Source organism: Myotis brandtii, unplaced genomic scaffold, assembly GCF_000412655.1.
Source record: "Myotis brandtii unplaced genomic scaffold, ASM41265v1 scaffold374, whole genome shotgun sequence".
NCBI classification, from domain to species: Eukaryota; Metazoa; Chordata; class Mammalia; order Chiroptera; family Vespertilionidae; genus Myotis; species Myotis brandtii.
In genome coordinates, this window is record NW_005364372.1 from 6724674 (window position 1) to 6742299 (window position 17626).

Consider the following 17626-nt stretch of genomic DNA (forward strand, 5'->3'; position numbering starts at 1 on the left):
AATTTTAAAATAAAAGTAAAGGCAAAACAAACAACAAAAATGCTAAACTATGGAATTTTCAGGTTTTGGTAATTTTAGTAATGGATGAGTTTGAGGGGCACGATAAGCTTCAAATCACATCACCTATGGATGAAGTTGACCGTCTATATCGAATGTATTTCTAAGTGGTCAAGACTACTTTTACCTATTTCCTTACATTGTATTATACATAAGTATAAAAATGTGCAGTTACTCTTCAGATTTAAAAAAAATGTTTTAATTGATTTTTAGAGAGAGAGGAGGGGAGAGGGATAGAGAGATAGAAACATTTATAAAACATAATTGATCGGCACATTCCCTACTGGGGATCAAGCTCGCAACCCTGTGCATGTGCCCTGACTGGGAATCAGACCAGTGACCTCTTGGTTAATGGGTCAATGCTCAACCACTGAGCAACACTGGCCGGGCTTACTTTTCAGATTTTTAGTGATATTAATAGTGTGTTGTATAATAGTTATTTAACAGACCAAAAAAATGAAGAGGTAAACATATGTGGCTATTTGGCATCATGTTTTATTAGGATTTTGACATTTAAAAATGTCTGGATAATTTTTCAACTGTATTATATATTGTATGATTTTTATTTTTTTAAAAATATATTTTATTGATTTTCCACAGAAAGGAAGGGAGAGGGATAGAGAGTTAGAAACATCGATGAGAGAGAAACATCAATCAGCTGCCTCCTGCACACCTCCCACTGTAGAGGTGCCTGCAACCAAAGTACGTGCCCTTGACCGGAATCAAACCTGGGACCTTTCAGTCTTCAGGCCAACGCTCTATCTATCCACTGAGCCAAACTGGCTAGGGCTATTGTACAATTTTTAAAGCAAAATGTTAGCCTGTGTGTTTTCTGTCATAATTATAGTTAGGTTGATTTTGGTAAATTGATATTTATTGGGTAACTGATAAATGCTTTGCACATTAACTGGCCTTTGTTTCGCTAAAGGCAGTGGTTTTCTAATGTAAACAGGTCAGGAGAAGATGCATTAATCCTTCTGAGTTCTTTTCCTTCTCCTGGGTTCCCTGTGATCTTTCCAGGGGCTGTGGTTTCTCTGCATTAACATCTGTCCAATTTAACCCTGATTACACAAACCCTAACACCTGGGAAAATATATGGCACAAATGAAAATTGCTCAGAGCAAAACAGAAATAATGAAAGTCATGCATTGCAAATAAAGTCAAAAGGAATTAAGTTTCTTCTTAGCTCAGACAACTGAATGCTGAAAGTGAAATAATAGTTCTATTCAATTAAGAGGTGTGTGTGTGTGTGTGTGTGTGTTTAGGAGGAAGTATTCATGGTTATCCAATCTATTACAGAATAAGAAAATAGCATGAATAAAACTATTGCTAGAGCAAATTAAATTCATCATTAAGAAGTATTCTAGTCTTTGAGGGTTTTGAGAACTACTTTAACTTTTAGGTTGTACTGAATATCATCTTATGTGAGAATGTACTGGAGATAAATCAGGGCAGAGAATGAGCAACCAATAAGGAGAGAAAGCGAGTCCTAGACAACAGTGACCAGTAGTTTTCACTAGAATTTATAGCTGACAGAAAGATGATTGCACTGAAATATATCACAGTGGTGTTATATATATGAAGATACCCTATATTTAAGCTGGTAAATGCACTTTTTAATAACTAGTTTTGTACACATTCTATAAAAATAGGCATACTAGTTTACCTTTCTAATTTTATTAACCCAATGCATTATTTTACACACAGGACTCAAAATGATCATTTTTATCTATACCCCGATTGGTTACACATACATACAATTTCCCTTTTAATATCCAGTGCTTCCCCCTTTCTTTACTTTTTTCTTTTCACAGATCCTCTAGTCACCTGCTCTCAGGTTACCACGTCCGACTGTGGAAAGAGAGTGCGCCGCTATTACAGTCACTGGAAGTGGGTGAAGCAGGTGATTGATGAACAATGAGCCATCAAGGACTAGAGTTAGAGAGAGGAGACCGGTCTCAGGTTTCCCGTCCGAGGGGAAATGTATCCTGAATGGCAGTAATTGCACTGAATGGAGCTTCATGTCCCAACAATAGCCACTCCTACCTGCACAGTCTCCTGCCTCGTCTTGCAAGGGGTCCCGCAGTTCAACAGCTCTAAAGCATGCCTCCCTGTCTCATTATTCTCTGAGCTGCACGGCAATAGTAGCAGCGGCAGCCAGAGCGAGGCAGGGCTGTGGCAGCCACGCAGATTGCCTCCCCCTCAACACACACACACACACACACACACACACACACACACACTCACTCACTCCCCAGATTTCCAATATCGGAGCGTCTGGATGTAAATCAAGGACTCGAAGCGACGCGAGAACAGCATGAGTCATGGACAACAGGTATTTCATCCCTGACAAATGCCGTTTCCCTGCGATGCTTGTTGGTGTGGATCATACAGCCATCCTCCGGGTAACTAGCTCGAGTGGGAGACTGGAGGTGGCCGTGCGGGAGCAGAGGGAAGTGGGAGGAGTGAGAGGTGGGGAAGGAGGCGGGGGTGGAGGGGGATGTCCAAGATGACTTTCAGGCTCCGCTGCTTTTGAGTTGCAAATTTTCGGGGGCTGGCAGCCGCGGGCAGCCTGCGCTGCGGTGGGCTGGGAGTGGATTTCCATCTCCTCCGACACTAGTTAGCACGGGCCGTGTGATCTGGGAGGGGGTGGGAGGGAGGAGGAGATGCTGCGAGCGGAGTTCTTGAAGCGCCACTCCTCCGGGGACGCCGAGCAGCGAGGGAGCTGGTGCTGAGCCGGGCGTGTCAATGGGAAGGATCCCGGGAGCTGGCTAGTCCCCGCTCCTCCCGGAGCAGCCGCTGCTCCCGCCGCCGAGATGCGCCCAGCCTTCGCCTGCATCGCGCTGCAGTAAGTTCCACTCGACGTGGGTAGGGTAGCAGTTGGAGTGGCTTCTGGGTAGGCGGGGTGGGGGAAGGGAAGCCGAGAAGAAATGGCCAGGAAAGTTAGAAAAGCAGGGCTTTGGCTTCCCCGGGAGATGGTACCTGGGTTTGCCTGCCCGACGCTGGCCCTCGTTGTGCTGCCATCGGGTACTCAGGTATTTGCAGACCGATGCCCTGGTTGGTGCGTCAGGCAGAGAGCCCCCTGTCCATTGTGATCTGAGGCCACGAAACGGGCATTGCGCTGTGGATAGCCTGGCCAGAGTGGTCTCCGGAAAGTTACTCATGGGTGCAAGTTGCTTTTCCAAAGGAAATTGGCGAAGAGGCCGGCCGGCCTTGACTCTCAAATGGCTGTGCTAATTGTGAGAAGTTTCCTTGCGGACTGATTCCTCATCTGTGAAAGAAAGAAGCCAGCAAACAAAACCCCAACGTCTTAGATTTACTTTATTGAATCAGAATGAAACGTGAAGTAGGTCTCCAGATAACTGCTAGGCAACAGCCTGGGCGACACTGATGATATGATAAACATTCAAATACTCCTGGGTGGGTGGACCGCGAGGGCTCCCTTGATTTCTCACCACTGCACTAATTTCCTCTCCTTGCTAAAGGGTCCCTTCCTTGTGACTTCAAAGTGGCGGTTTTAACTGATGACTGTATTCTTAGAACTAAGCAGCATTGTGTTCACTGGCAAAAAAAAAAAAGAAAGAAAAAGAAACGAAGGCTTTAAAAACTTTTAAAAAACAACCTCAACTGGTTGCTCCAGCTGCAGATAACCAACTCTTCTAAAAGAAGGTAAAAATAGGTCAGCCAGGGCCAGCCCGTTGTAAAGCAAATGTGAATGCCAGCAAAACACTAAGGGTCTTTTCTATCAGGAAAACCATAAATAATGAATTTAAAAAACTTGGAGTATCTAATCAGTCCTCTTTTACACTGACCAGATTTTAATAATGAAGAAAAATTAAAAGAATTCCTCAAGCAGAAAGGCTATATTATGGAAAACTGTTAGAGTGAGTTGTAGGATCATTGAAGAAATTACTGTATTATTATAGTCTTCTCCAAGAAGGATTATGAAAAAAAGAAAAACAGGTTATCCAAACTAGTAGGCAGAGTTTTAAGCTGGATACTTTAAAACATGCTACCAAAACTTCTATAGGATAAAGGGGTATCAAAACTTATGAAATAACTATTGTGAAATGCAAAGTATGTGCTTCTGAAATTCTCCGTCAATAGAAAAGAGGAAACTGAGAATCACTCTTATCCTATTATTTTTGTTTTAAATTGTGTTACCTTTTTCTCTAACCTACCTAATTTTCATTATTTTAATAAAAATAATATATCCTGAATGTAATGCATTACTTTGCCTACTCGTGTAGGGTATCTCCAGATATAATATTTCCACCATTGTTGAAATATCCAATTTGTTAGAGGCAATTCATCCCACATAAACACATAATTTCTCAGTGCAAAAACTTGACATATGAATTTGCAAGTCACTGAGTAAATATATATTTCAGGGAATATATTTGTTATGATAGTTCATGTATGAGGACAGCTAAAACTTTTAGACAGCAATAAAAAAGAAAAGGAAATATCTACATAAAAACTCAAAGAATATAGTTGGAGCAAGTTGTAGGCAGTCCCTTGATACCCTAGAACAGGTCATTTACCTGCACCTTGAGTATTTAGCTAAAGAGAAGAAAAATCATGTTGAGAGCATGATTGGAATTGACGGGAATTTGGTTTGAATAGGAATTTATCAGAACTTCTTTAAGATAGAGACTTCGGTAGGTGGAGTTTGAGTTTTGGGACTTACATTGCTTCATATTTTGGTTGTTTTAATGGTAGGCAAACCTCATGTTATGTCTGAGAAGATTTTCAAACCCATTTTGGAAATGGAACAATTATTTTAAGGTTTAAACCACTGGTAAGGTTTGCTGGGGTAGTGTCTGAATTGGACAAGTATTTTATGACTCCTGGTTTTCCTTGCACACCACTGAAAAAAGGAATATGTACTTGTAGCCAGACAAGCCAGACTGAGATAATTTCTGGTCCCTCAATCTAATTCTGCCTACTGATAATGACGATGATGCTGACATAGACACTTGGAATGACATTGTAAGAATATCCTATCTAAATGCTTCTCCTCCTGGCTGACTTCAGAAACAGAACTGCACTTATGTAGGCATGCTACTTTGCAGTATCCTTTTAAAAGTAATACCTCTTAGCCTAGGAGCACTTGCCTGGAGTAAGCTCCAGGCAAAAATTTTAAAGAAGCCACTTCCAATTGCCCCTTTCCCATCTCTGGCATTTTCTCTCTCTCTTGCAAAGCACCAACACAAAATCTTACCTCAAGTGAGAATCCCCGGCACCTGCTCACTCTTGGGTATTAATTATGAAGTAAATTCAACTCCTTGATAGCTCCTGGGGTTATTTGCATGTATGATTTGCCACCCAATGCATGACTAGTTCCCAGTTATTGCGAGTGCACTCTTGGCTGGAACTGGGTTAAACACTTTGACTGTCTTGTCTATATGGGATAACGGAGATGCCTTTCTCTCTCATTCATAAGAAACTCAACCCCAGAGGAATAAACAAACTGCCTAAAGCAGTGATGGCGAACCTTTTGAGCTCGGGATGTCAGCATTTTGAAAAACCCTAACTTAACTCTGGTGCCGTGTCACATATAGACATTTTTTGATATTTGCAACCGTAGTAAAACAAAGACTTATATTTTTGATATTTATTTTATATATTTAAATGCCACTTAACAAAGAAAAATCAACCGAAGAAATGAGTTCGCGTGTCACCTCTTACACGCGTGTCATAGGTTCGCCATCACTGGCCTAAAGCAACATGTCTAGTCAATGGTGGGCTGGGATTAGCCCCTACGTGTGTCTAGGCTAACACTTTGCCACCTCATTTTGTTATAGATCAAGTTCAGGGAGTTTATTGTTGAGAGTGCTTGAGAAATCATACCAGTCTGGGCAGAATTCCCTGCTCTATTGATACCCAAGATTAGATCTACCTAAATTAGAACCTAAATTGACCCCAAAACTTGGCATACTCAACCATTCCAATTTTAGTGCTTTGCTCTGGCTTCATGAACTGTGGAAATAAAGCTGGGACATCTTTGCCAAGAAAGATGATGGGAGTTGGTATGGGAGAAGAGGAGTTGGAAGTTCCGAACACCAAGAGGGATGAAGGGGAAAAAGGGATCACAGGGTGGGAGGCTGGTGTGAGATCTTGTCTAGATTCTGTGTCCTGTGGGAGTCCTAAAAACAAACTCTTGGGGCTGTGTGTGATTTTTAATGTCACAGATGTAGCATAGACTTAAAACATCTCTTTAAATAGTTGTAAGGTCTGATTATGGAAATTAGATTAGTCTTGTCTTCAGATGATCTTTACGTATTTTTTTTAAGAGTAAAAATAATGATTCAAAGGAAAGTAGGGGAGAAAGGCCAGATGATGACTGAAGAGGTAAAACAGTGCATGAAAATATCACTGGTTCTTGCATAATCACTTTAGAAAATTTGCCAGTTAAAAAAAAAGACATCTTTAACTGATGGGGATAAGAACAAAATGGTTCATTTAGGTAAAAATTTGAAGTGTTAAGGACAATAACATGATTACTGTCACTTGTCTTTTTATCATAGAAGACAGGCACTAACAAGGAATAAGATTTAAAAAAAAGTAATGGGCATAAAGCCAAATAATATTTTAAGATTGGTCTTTCTCAGCACACTAAATTTAAACAGCTGCAATTCTTTTTAAAGTGTTATCTGAGTCAACAATTTGAAATGAAGGATTTACTTTTTCACAGAGAATCTATATTGTAAGTTTGAAACAAGATGTCTTTGACTCAGTTGTTTGGTATTGGCAATATGCCAATCAGTACAGACCAAAGAGCACAAAAGCTGTTACATCCCAAATCAGAGTATGAATGTATATATATGCTTCATAAGGAAAGTTGGTACTACTGAACTATTGCCACACACACACACACATATATATTTGAAAATACAATCACATTGTTATGACACTACAGGTTAAAGTTAGGAATAGAGATAATTTTTGAATGTGGGTCTTCAGCTCTCTTTAAAAAATATTTTTATTGATTTTTTTAGAGAGAGGGAGAGAGAGAAACATTGATGTGAGAGTAAAATATCTATTGCCTTCCTCCTGCACACCCGCTACTGGGGATGGAGCCTGCAACCCTGGCATGTGCCCTGACCTGGAATTGAACTGGCAACCTTGTGGTACACAGGACAACGCCCAACCAACTGAGCCTCACGGGCCAGAGCACTCTTCTTCTCGTTGTTTAAAAATAATGACAGGAACTTTTATTAAGTACTTAGTACATTGCTTGTATAAGCATCTTGTACATTTAATCTTGAAAATACACTTATCATCCTCATTCCTGTTTTACAAAAGAGGAAACGGGGTTAAATGACTTACAGTTAGAAATGAGTAGGAATAAAGTTGGGGCATGAATCAGAAGTCTGGCTCTAGAACCCATGCTTTTAACCAAAAGGTTCAAAGTCCACTCACTGTTAACTATCACTGGTTTGTTATAACCCTCTACAGTTCATGTTGTTTGTTCACCTTTAAAAAATGTTTTATTGATTTTTAGAGAGAGAGAGAGAGAAACATTGATGAGAGAGAAACATCAACATCAACCAATATTTTATTGTTTGCCTGCCTCCTTTATGCCCCCTGCTGTGGGACTGAACGCTAAGCCCAGGCATATGCCCTGACTGGGAATTGAACCCATGGCTTCCTGGTGCCTAGATTGACACTCAACTACCGAGTCACTCCAGTTTGTTCACCTCTTTTGTCTCTGCTTACAGCTATCTCTTTATTTTCTTTCTTGACTCCCAAATTCCTCTGCCCTCACTTCATTAGTGTTTTACCTGATGTGTCTTTATCCCTTAAGCTTCATGACCTTCTGAGATCCTATTTGGGATCTACCACTGGCCCAACTGCCCCCTGTGGTTCCACTGAAGCTTGTGTAGGCTTTTATTGTGAGTATGCCACAGAGGGATGGAATACTCTAGTTTCTACATTTGGGGAAGGAAACCAAACTTTATCTTTGGAACATTAGTGCTGAGCATAGTTTCTAATACAATATTGGAGATCAGTAAACACTTCTTTTTATTTCTTTTAAATATGTTTTTATTGATTTTAGAGAGAGAAGAAGAGAGAGGGAGAGATAGAAACATCAATTGGCTGCCTCCTGTATGCCCTGTACTGGGGATTGAGCCCACAACCCAGGCATATGCCCTGACTGGGAATTGAACGGCATATCTCTTGGTGTATGTGTGGACACTGAACCACTGAGCCACACAGGCTGGACAGTAAACACTTGTTTTATAAACTGAATTCAAAGCTCTAGTTCAATTCCCTGAAGAGATAGGTAGTTCCACTCCCACAATCTTTAGCCCCCAAATGTTATAGAATGGTCTTTTAAATGCATTTCCAAGGTCTGAGGCAGATAGTATATTTTAATTAGTTGAACTTATAATTAGTATAAAATTACTCAAAAGACAGTTACCATCCTCTATAACAGGGGTGGGAAACGTCTTTTGTGTTTTGTTTTTTTTTCTGCCAAGGGCCATTTGGATATTTATAACATCATTAACAGGCCATATATAATTATGTAATTATCAACTTAAAAATTAGCCTGCTATATTTGCTCAAACATTTAATTAACTCCCTGCTAATGCCCTGGCAGGGCCAGGCCAAATGATTTTGCTGGCCTTATACTGCCCATGGGCTGGATGTTCCCCATCCCTGCTGGATAGTATTGAATAATTAAAATATAGGGCACAGTATTTGGGAATATGACAGTTGGCATATTTATTTCTAGGTCACATTATTGAAAATTTTAATGATAACTAATTTCTGGCACTAATGTATCTTTGGTGGGAGGAACAAATATTAGAATAAGTGGTTCATAAAAGATGTTTTCCTCTTGTGGGACAATAGAGTGAAGTTGTAAAATGGTGCTTTTTAAAAATTGTTTTTTAAGCCCTTGTTTCCTTTGAGGAAGAATCTTGAGAAGATTTTGATTCAGATGTAGCTGACAAATATTGAGTCATATCTGTGAGCAGACATTAGAAACTGGATACCACTAAAGAAAAATGTAGAAATGGGTAGTGGTAGGAAAATCAATCCTTACTTCCCTTCCCCCAAAGAAGCATTTTCAGTTTATGGGATAATTTGGATTTTACTTATTAATGATTGTGTAAATTTCTTTCATTTAATATTTGATTATTATAACCATGTTAACTGAACGGACATCACATATATTTGGTTTTCCAAATATAATATTTTTTTATTAAAACTTTCATCTTGGATCAATCAACTCTATTCTCTTTCTAATCCACAAGTATCAAGTATTCAATTTTAAACCAATGAAATAACAGATGGGATTAGAAGTGTTATAACTATTTAAAATCTCTTTGGAGTTCTTTAAACATAGTAATCTCAGAATGAGGTAGCTGGGCCTTCTTTTAAAATAGAATTTATTTTATTTTAAAGGGTCTTGGCTTATATAATGTTTGATTACTCATGATGATGGAATTGTGGATTAAGATGTGGAGATAGTGACTCTATGTAGAATTTCTCAATATGCAAAGATGCTCATTTGAATTTCATCATTCCCTTCTTAGGCACTGTAATATAGGGGTTAAAACTTATTCTTTGCATTCAAATTGCCTGACCTTACATATTTACTACTTGGATGACCTTGAACAAGTAACTTAAATTTTATGCTTTACATTTCTCTTTGTAAAACAGGGATAATGAAAATGATATCCAATTTGCAGAATTACATGATTTAATAGCATATAAGGGGCTTTGAACAGAAAGCACATGAATACTCAAAAATCTTTACAGTTTGCCTTGGCCAGTGTGGTTCAGTTGGATGAGCATTGTCCCATGCACCAAAAGGTTGCTGGTTCAATTTCTGGTCGCACATGCCCCAATTGTGGGCTTGATCCCACAGTAGGGGGCGTGCAGGAGGCAGCCCACCCATGTTTCACTCTCACATCTCTCTCTCTCTCTCTCTCTCTCTCTCTCTCTCTCTCTCTCTCTCTTTCTCTCCGTGTATGTAATAAAAACATATTTTAAAAATACTTTCAATTTATTATTTTCTATTTACTTGGGATTTTGTCTCAAGTAAAAAGTAAAGTATCAATAGCAAAGAAGATATTCTAAATAGAATCTAAGTCTAAAAGCAGATTTAATTTTAGTTTTATAATTAATAAATATTTATGAGACTCATAAAACCTATTAAATGTTGTAATAAACACCCTATTTATATAGGGTCTTCTTTATTTTTCCCAAAAGGTTTTTATTGAACTACAGAAAATGATAACTTTTAATGAAGATAAATTAGATAACACATGTAAACACCCTCCAGAGAGTTGCTGGAACCCAAGGAGCCCTCAGAAATTCATTCCTTTCCCCTTTCCTAAAACCATAATGAAAGTTCTTTCATTTTCTTCCTCTGACATTTTTAAAACAGTCGCAGTTATTATCCACTTAATAGTACAAAATGATATTCTGTTTTTATCTATATTGACTACTCTGCTATTTGTACCTGAGCACACCGGGGAAATGTGACCTCTTCTGGGAGGAACACTATGACTACTTCAATCGACTCCTTTTGAAATAACTGAACTGGAAAGGAGGGAGAAATAGAGGTGCTGTGGAAAAGCATTGCAGGATCCTTGACCTGAAAACAGAACTTCAGGCTGAAAAGATGAGTTTGTACTTTATTCAGCAACTTGTTTTGCTGAGACAGAATGTTAGGAAATGTTTCTTTCTGGGCTTTTGACCAAGGAATCCCTTTGCTGGGTCCTTAATGAGAAGAAGTTAGGGCTAGGGAATTCTGGCATGCCTGCCTTTCACAGCAAGTATTTTAGAGATTGTAAGCAACACTCAGCTACTTCTGGGGAGTCTGAGGTTTATATAAGTAGACAGAGTTATTAAACACTATCACCTTAAGAAACAGAACTGTGAACACCATGACCCCATATCCTATTCCATCCTTCAGACATTGATGGGTTACTCTGTGCCAGGCTCAGGGAAGGAAGGTAAAATAACAGACAAGTACCCACAGTACTGAAGGGACTTCAATGAAAGAGAAACATAGAAGCAAATACTCCAAAAAAAAAAAAAGGCAAGTACCGGATTTATTTGGTTATAATAAGTGCTATGAAAGAAAAAGCTGAAATCACTGTGGAACCCTACCACCCTCCTGTTACGCATTATTATTATCTATAATAAAGTTTCTGGTGTTGATGGTGAGAAGGGGATTATACATGAGAACTAATCCTTAAAATCAAGACAATTGAACTCAGAGTGAATCAGAATTTTAGAATTACTGAGCAAAACATTTTCATTCAGTCAAAAACATGCCTCCCACATTCTTTTTTCCTTTACCTTTACATTATAAGATTATTCAGCTTGTGGCAGCTTTAAAGATTAGAAAAATGCAAGTACTTAATGTTGCTTAGTAACTTCTCTTGCCTGTCATTTTGGGCAGCGCATAAACAACTTGTAACTTCCCCACACTTGCCCCAAATGACTAGACTCCAGAAAGAGCACACAGGCTGATGAGTCACTTTGCTATCCTGTTGTTCTTAATAAGAGCTCTGATTACCAGGGTGGGTGCTTTATTGTTCCGTAATGTTACTTTCCACGCCACATGTCAGAAATTTCTGTTTGCCAAATAGAGGTCCTCTTGCTGTCACACATGGAAGAAAGCATAGCATGAAAGCCATTCAGGGGAGGACTATTGTTCTGTTTTGGGTCCCTGGTTTTGAATGCACTCTAAATGCTACTGTAAAACAGTGTGAAAGTGAAGCGGTGAGGTTTTTGAGTTTCATTCAGGCCACCTGCACAACAGCTTGGTGGTGCATTTGGTGTTTTTGTAACTACATGATCTTTCTAAGAGCACTTTAAAAAAAATGAGACCAATGGTTTCAATGTAGCTGTGATAATACCGCTATTCTTTATGGTTAGGCAATGTTCTTTAATTCTTGATATTAGTAAAAAAGAAACAATAATAGTAAAAAAAGAATCAATAAGGGTATTGTTTGATGTATCTATATATATAAAAGCCAAGTAGCCGGAATGACCAAAACGACTGGTCGCAATGACACTCACTGCGGCCAGCCAACCGGCCCGATTGGGGGCGGGGCTGGCCAGCCAACTTCCCATGGCCCCTACCCCAGCCAGCCAACCTCCCACGGACCCTTCCCCTGGCCGGCCGGGCCCTGATTGCGGCCGATCGGGGCGGGCCAGGTGGAACCCACCCATGCACAAATTTTTGCACCAGGCCTCTAGTATATCAATAATATGGTAGTTCTCTATTGTGTTAAAGAAAGCCATGTTGAAGGAATTAGCAGCTATAACCTATCACTGGGAACATCCGGGATGGAGAGAATGTGCATGCTCTCTGGTTCTTTAACATCTGTTTTGCTGATCCTAATGAGTTAAAATCCAAACTGTGTTAAGACATATGGAAACATTGTTTGAGGAATGCTAATATCCGGGTTAAAAAAAGACAAGGGAAAGAAAGCTTTTCTTATCTAAACATTAAACAAAGTTAAATAGTTTTCTATTTTAAGGACTTCTTATAGTTCCTCAGATGCAAGTGTGTGTTGGAATCTCCAGGAGTGGGATTTAGCACGAACTTCCCTGATCTTATTTAATCACAGAATTCCTCCTCCTGGGAACGACTAGTACTTTTTCTTTGAAAACCCTACAATACAATTTGGGGGCCTATCAGCATTCAGTTAATGCATTTAAAATTTTTTGAGCACCTATGGTATATCTGAATAGTAGGTTCTGGGAAGAAAATGTTGACTAGAATGTGTGGCATTGACAGGTTCTAGTCCTAAATTAGGGGGTTGGAGGAAATACATGGATGTAGAAATGTAACACCATGGGCTACATGCAGCAATAGAAGTAGGTACATCGTAGGATGCTATAGGAGAGTAAGAGATTAAGAAATTAATTACAGATAATTTAGAATTTGAGCTGGATCTTGAGGGAAAGGAATATAAAAAAATAAAGACAATAAACTAACTTACAAAGATGTGTAGAGGTAATTATTTTTTTACCCTATTGTAAAAGCCAGTACTCCTTTCATTCATACAAGCATAACTCTTGAATAAACAAATGGCTACATGAATAAAAAGATGAGAGCAGCAAATGGGAAAGAGATAAGTCCTTCGTGGTACAGATAGTACTTGATTCCTTTGAAGTAGGAAAATAATATAAAGTGAGAGAGAAGATAATTTTAGGAAAACATCTTGGTGAAATCGAATATTTTTAGAGTATATTGGAGTATATGGATTGTAAAGAATGAAAATAAATTGTCTCAGAGGAGGAAAACAATGACAGAAATGTGTGGTATTCCGAAGACCAGGGGGGAAAACATAAGAAAAACAAAGTAATCCTCACTGCTGGATTATGCTGAGAGATTGAGATGAGGAATGAAAAATATCCATTGGATTTCAACACAAGGAGATCATTGGTGATCTGAGCTAAGAATGCTCTGCTGTAGTGATTGGGGTGAAACCTAGATGAAAATGTGTGGAGGAGAAATGAAGACAGAAGGTTTAAAAGACTATACAGCTGTTTCTGGAGAATGAAAGAAGTTTGAAGGAGCTTTTACTTTTCTGAGATGGGAGTTTTTTAATGTGTTTAAATTACCCAAGTAGTTGATGTGATTAAAAATACAGAAAAGAGACACTTAACAGATACTTCAGAACATGGAATTGAATAGGATCAAAGACATATGAGGTATGGGTTGATTTTGACCAGAAGTAACATCCTCTCTAAAAAAGAGAAGGAAGAGAGAAAGCAATCTAGATAGCTGTGTGGGTTTTGTAGTTAGTGCTAAATTGAGGATATTTCTGGAATTTAATTTTATTTTTTTTGTAGAATTTGAATAAAGTGAAGAAAGTTTAAATTTTGGACAAGCTTGGAGAGGTTATGAGCCATATGTATCTGCTAGGATTTGAGCATTATTGGGGGGCATTTAGGTAGACTATTACGAATTTACAGTGAAAACAATTTACCTCAATGTGTGACTCCATTCACCTGCTTGGGATGTGACATAGAAAACATAGAGTTCATTCAAGAGTTATTGCTTTAATTTTCTTTGAATTTTATAATATTATCACCTACCCCCTCAGTATCATCTGCCATCTTATTACTCCTTCAGATTTAGAAATTTGGATGACAATTTTCCTTTATCAATATATGCTGTCATCATTATTATTGGTTAAGTGTATAGGTCAGTGATGGCGAACCTATGACACGCGTGTCAGAGGTGACACGCGGACTCATTTTTTTGGTTGATTTTTCTTTGTTAAATGGCATTTAAATATATAAAATAAATATCAAAAATATAAGTCTTTATTTTACTATGGTTGCAAATATCAAAAAATTTCTATATGTGACATGGCACCAGAGATAAGTTAGGGTTTTTCAAAATGCTGACACGCCGAGCTCAAAAGGTTCGGCATCACTGGTATAAATTGACAAGTCAATTAATACCCTACAGAAATTCCACTTCCATGTTAGGCAATAAATTCCATTCTGAGTCTTGGTATTTCCTGGAACATCTCATCTTTAAAATCATGAATTACCAATCAACAATCAATCACCTTGTTCTCTCTACCTCCCATCAGTCTCCAGTACCTTGACATACCTTGTTCTCTTCCATGATTTTTTTCATTCACCCTCTCTCTTTACTATCCAGGCAAGAAGAACTAGGATAAAACTTAAATACCTTTTTTGCCCAAATCTTCATTTCTCTGTACTCTTTTTCTTCCATTTCACATCTAAGAAAATCCTTACCCTTTCTCAATTGAGCAATCTGGCTTTGCTCATTTGCTTGGAGTACTAAATGCTATTGAAAATCATAAAACCATGAAAACGGGTGTCATAATACATTTGTGATCTCCTGTCTCATTCTGACCCTGATGATTCTAAGTGCCCGCGTTTTCTTCTCCTTTCCACAGTAGCTTCCTTACAAAGCCCTGCCACCTATGCTTCATATTTGCTGAAGAAAAGAAAAACTTGGTATATTTAACCTCTTCCTGTTTGTATCATTTATTTTTATTTTGGTATTGGCATAATAATTTAAATTAAATTTGGGTTTTAATTTAAAAATTATTAATATTAGCCCCAGCCAGATAGCTCAGTTGGTTAGAGTGTCCTTTGTTGTTCCATACACCAAACGGTTACAGGTTTGATTCCTTGTTAGGACATGCCTAGGTTGCTGGTCTGATCCTGCGCGCTCTCTCCCTCTCGCTCTCTTTCCTTCTCTCTCTCCCTCTCTTCCTTTCCCTCCCTCCATTTCTCCCTTACAGTCTCTAGACATATCCTTGGGTAAGGATTAAAAAAATTATTAATATCCAAAATTGCCTCAACCCTATTCTCCATCACTCCCCACCTTCTGTGTACCTGTGCTTTTAGACAATGCTTCATAACACGGCCCCTCTCTATCTCTTCAAGAATGTCTATTGTCACTCTTTTCTCTTCCAATCTAATGTTTCTCTGACATGAAGCTGCTTCAGATTCCCTTTCTGTCAGCATTTCTTTCTCATCTTACTTGCACTTCATTGTGTCTCCAGTTTTTATTTTCTCAGTGTACAAAACAAGTATCTAAAAATACTAAATAAATAAGTGAAATTTGAAAATGGCTCCTTTTGTGATTGGGAGGTGATGAATTGTCTCATCAAATGTCTTCCTGGGTCAAAAATGTTTTTTTTTAATCTTTAAATCTACTCTGTTAGAGAGGTAAGTGAACACCTCCTTCATTCTAATACATTATTCTTACCTCCTCTCTGTCCATTTTCAATATAGTTTATACTGATTCTGAACAAGCTCCTGTCTTTTAGTATATGTTTTCCCCTTGGTGTATAACAGTAATAACTGTATGTGCTTATTCTGGAGATAATATTCAATCATGTTATTCTGTTTTTAGAGAATGAGATTATTCTTGGTTTGACCAAGTGTAATAATTGGGACTTTATTTCTCCAATATTAGCAGCTTAAGTTAGATTTAGGTATTTGTTTTATTTCTGACCCATTCCATTAATTGATTATTGGCATTCAGTTTTAAAGCTGGATATAAAGAAGTAGAAGGATCAGGGTTATGGTTTGTATTGGACAAGAACAAGCCTGTAGACTTTGAGGGTTTATAGGAGGTAAACAGAAGGCCAAGAGGTAACACAGTGGAGAGAATAGAAAATAACCTAGTCTATTTTCCCAGTGCTGTGTCACCTTCTCAGTCTCATTTAAATGATGATGTGCCAGTGACAACAGAAATATTTTTCTTAACCACATCAAGTACTTATCAAAAGAGATGTGAAAAAAATGCTTATAGGAGGTGTTTTACTCATGATTTCCAGGTGCAATTCAACAGTAGTTGGTCAGGCGTTTAGATTTTTGCTTTCCCATAACCTTATCCTTCCTCCATTCTTTCCATATAAGCACAAATCAACAAATAAGATAAATGAAGGCATTTCTTAGAGGGAAAACATGACATATAAGACATTACCTTCAAGTGGATTCATCCGTGGTGGTACAGTAGTCTACTTGGCCAGTGTGCTTTTTAAACTTATGAGTAGCTTCAGACATCACAGAGGGAGGTTTCCCCTGGAATAGCTTTTTAATTTCTGGGATTTGTTTCCTATGTGATTTCACCTAAGCAATAGAAATAAGGCTAACTGTGACCTGAAAATAAAATGGATACTCTGTCATTTTGCTCACAACACAGTATAATCTGTGGCCTCATTCATTTTATTTGTCAGATTTTAAAAGTATAGCTCCACAAAGAAATGAAAACCATGGAGAGAGAAAACTTTCAGGCTAGGACACTATTAGATTTTATGGTTAAATTTTGATAAGCAGATATATTTTTAATGCATGTATGTTTGATTACATACATTGCAATGTTATTGTTTTTAGACTGCACCGAAAGGAATTGCTGTATTTCTATATGATATTTATTCCAGGTCAAGCAATAAAAGATATTAAAAAACGAATTTTCAGTTTTGAGAAAGAGGTCAAGGTTCCCTCTGTTTTGTATAGTTTTTGCTTTTGTAGGTTGGGGGTGGGATTTTATGTTACTTTTTTAGGAATCTTTTTCATTCACTATCTACTTTAGATTGCCAAGAGCTTAAGTACAAACAATTAATTGATTTCTGTGGACTTGCTCTTTCGTATACGATGAGCAAAATATTGATCCACCCCCCCCTTTTTTTTTTTACTACCTAAGGACTGTTTATTCTCTGTTAGCTGATATTCAGTTCTTTTTCTTAAACTGAGTACTTGTGAGATGAGCTTCCTCTCCCATCTGCTGGGGGCAATTTTCCAAATGATGTGTGTGGTAGGCCATTGTCAAGCCGGCTGTACCGGAAATTTGATTGGCCTGATGAAGCACAAGAAATATAGAAGTATATGTCTTTGGAGCAGCAAGAATGTCACTAAAACAAGAGGGCTGGCCCTTTAGTGCTGGCATGGCCCCACCCAGATGGTTATTAAGGACTAAAATTCCACGTCCTTCCCTGTGTGCTGATTGGGAGGATTTCTCCCTCCGCACGGGACTCGGGTATTTCTGAATTTTGGCTCAGCCCTTGTGTGGAATAAAACAAAGCCTCAG

General features: G+C 38.3%; 1 protein-coding gene across 4 annotated transcripts in view; it reads left to right on the top strand.

Moving 5' to 3' along the window:
* The first annotated feature begins 1887 nt into the window (after window positions 1-1887).
* Window positions 1888-17626, top strand: part of DGKB (diacylglycerol kinase, beta 90kDa) — a 543595-nt gene continuing 527856 nt past the window's right edge. For 2 of the 4 annotated variants that reach the window (XM_014544665.1, XM_014544668.1), the window contains exon 1: window positions 2569-2905. The gene's annotated coding sequence lies outside the window, so the exon portion shown is untranslated. The other 2 variants (XM_014544666.1, XM_014544667.1) reach the window with 2 other exon arrangements.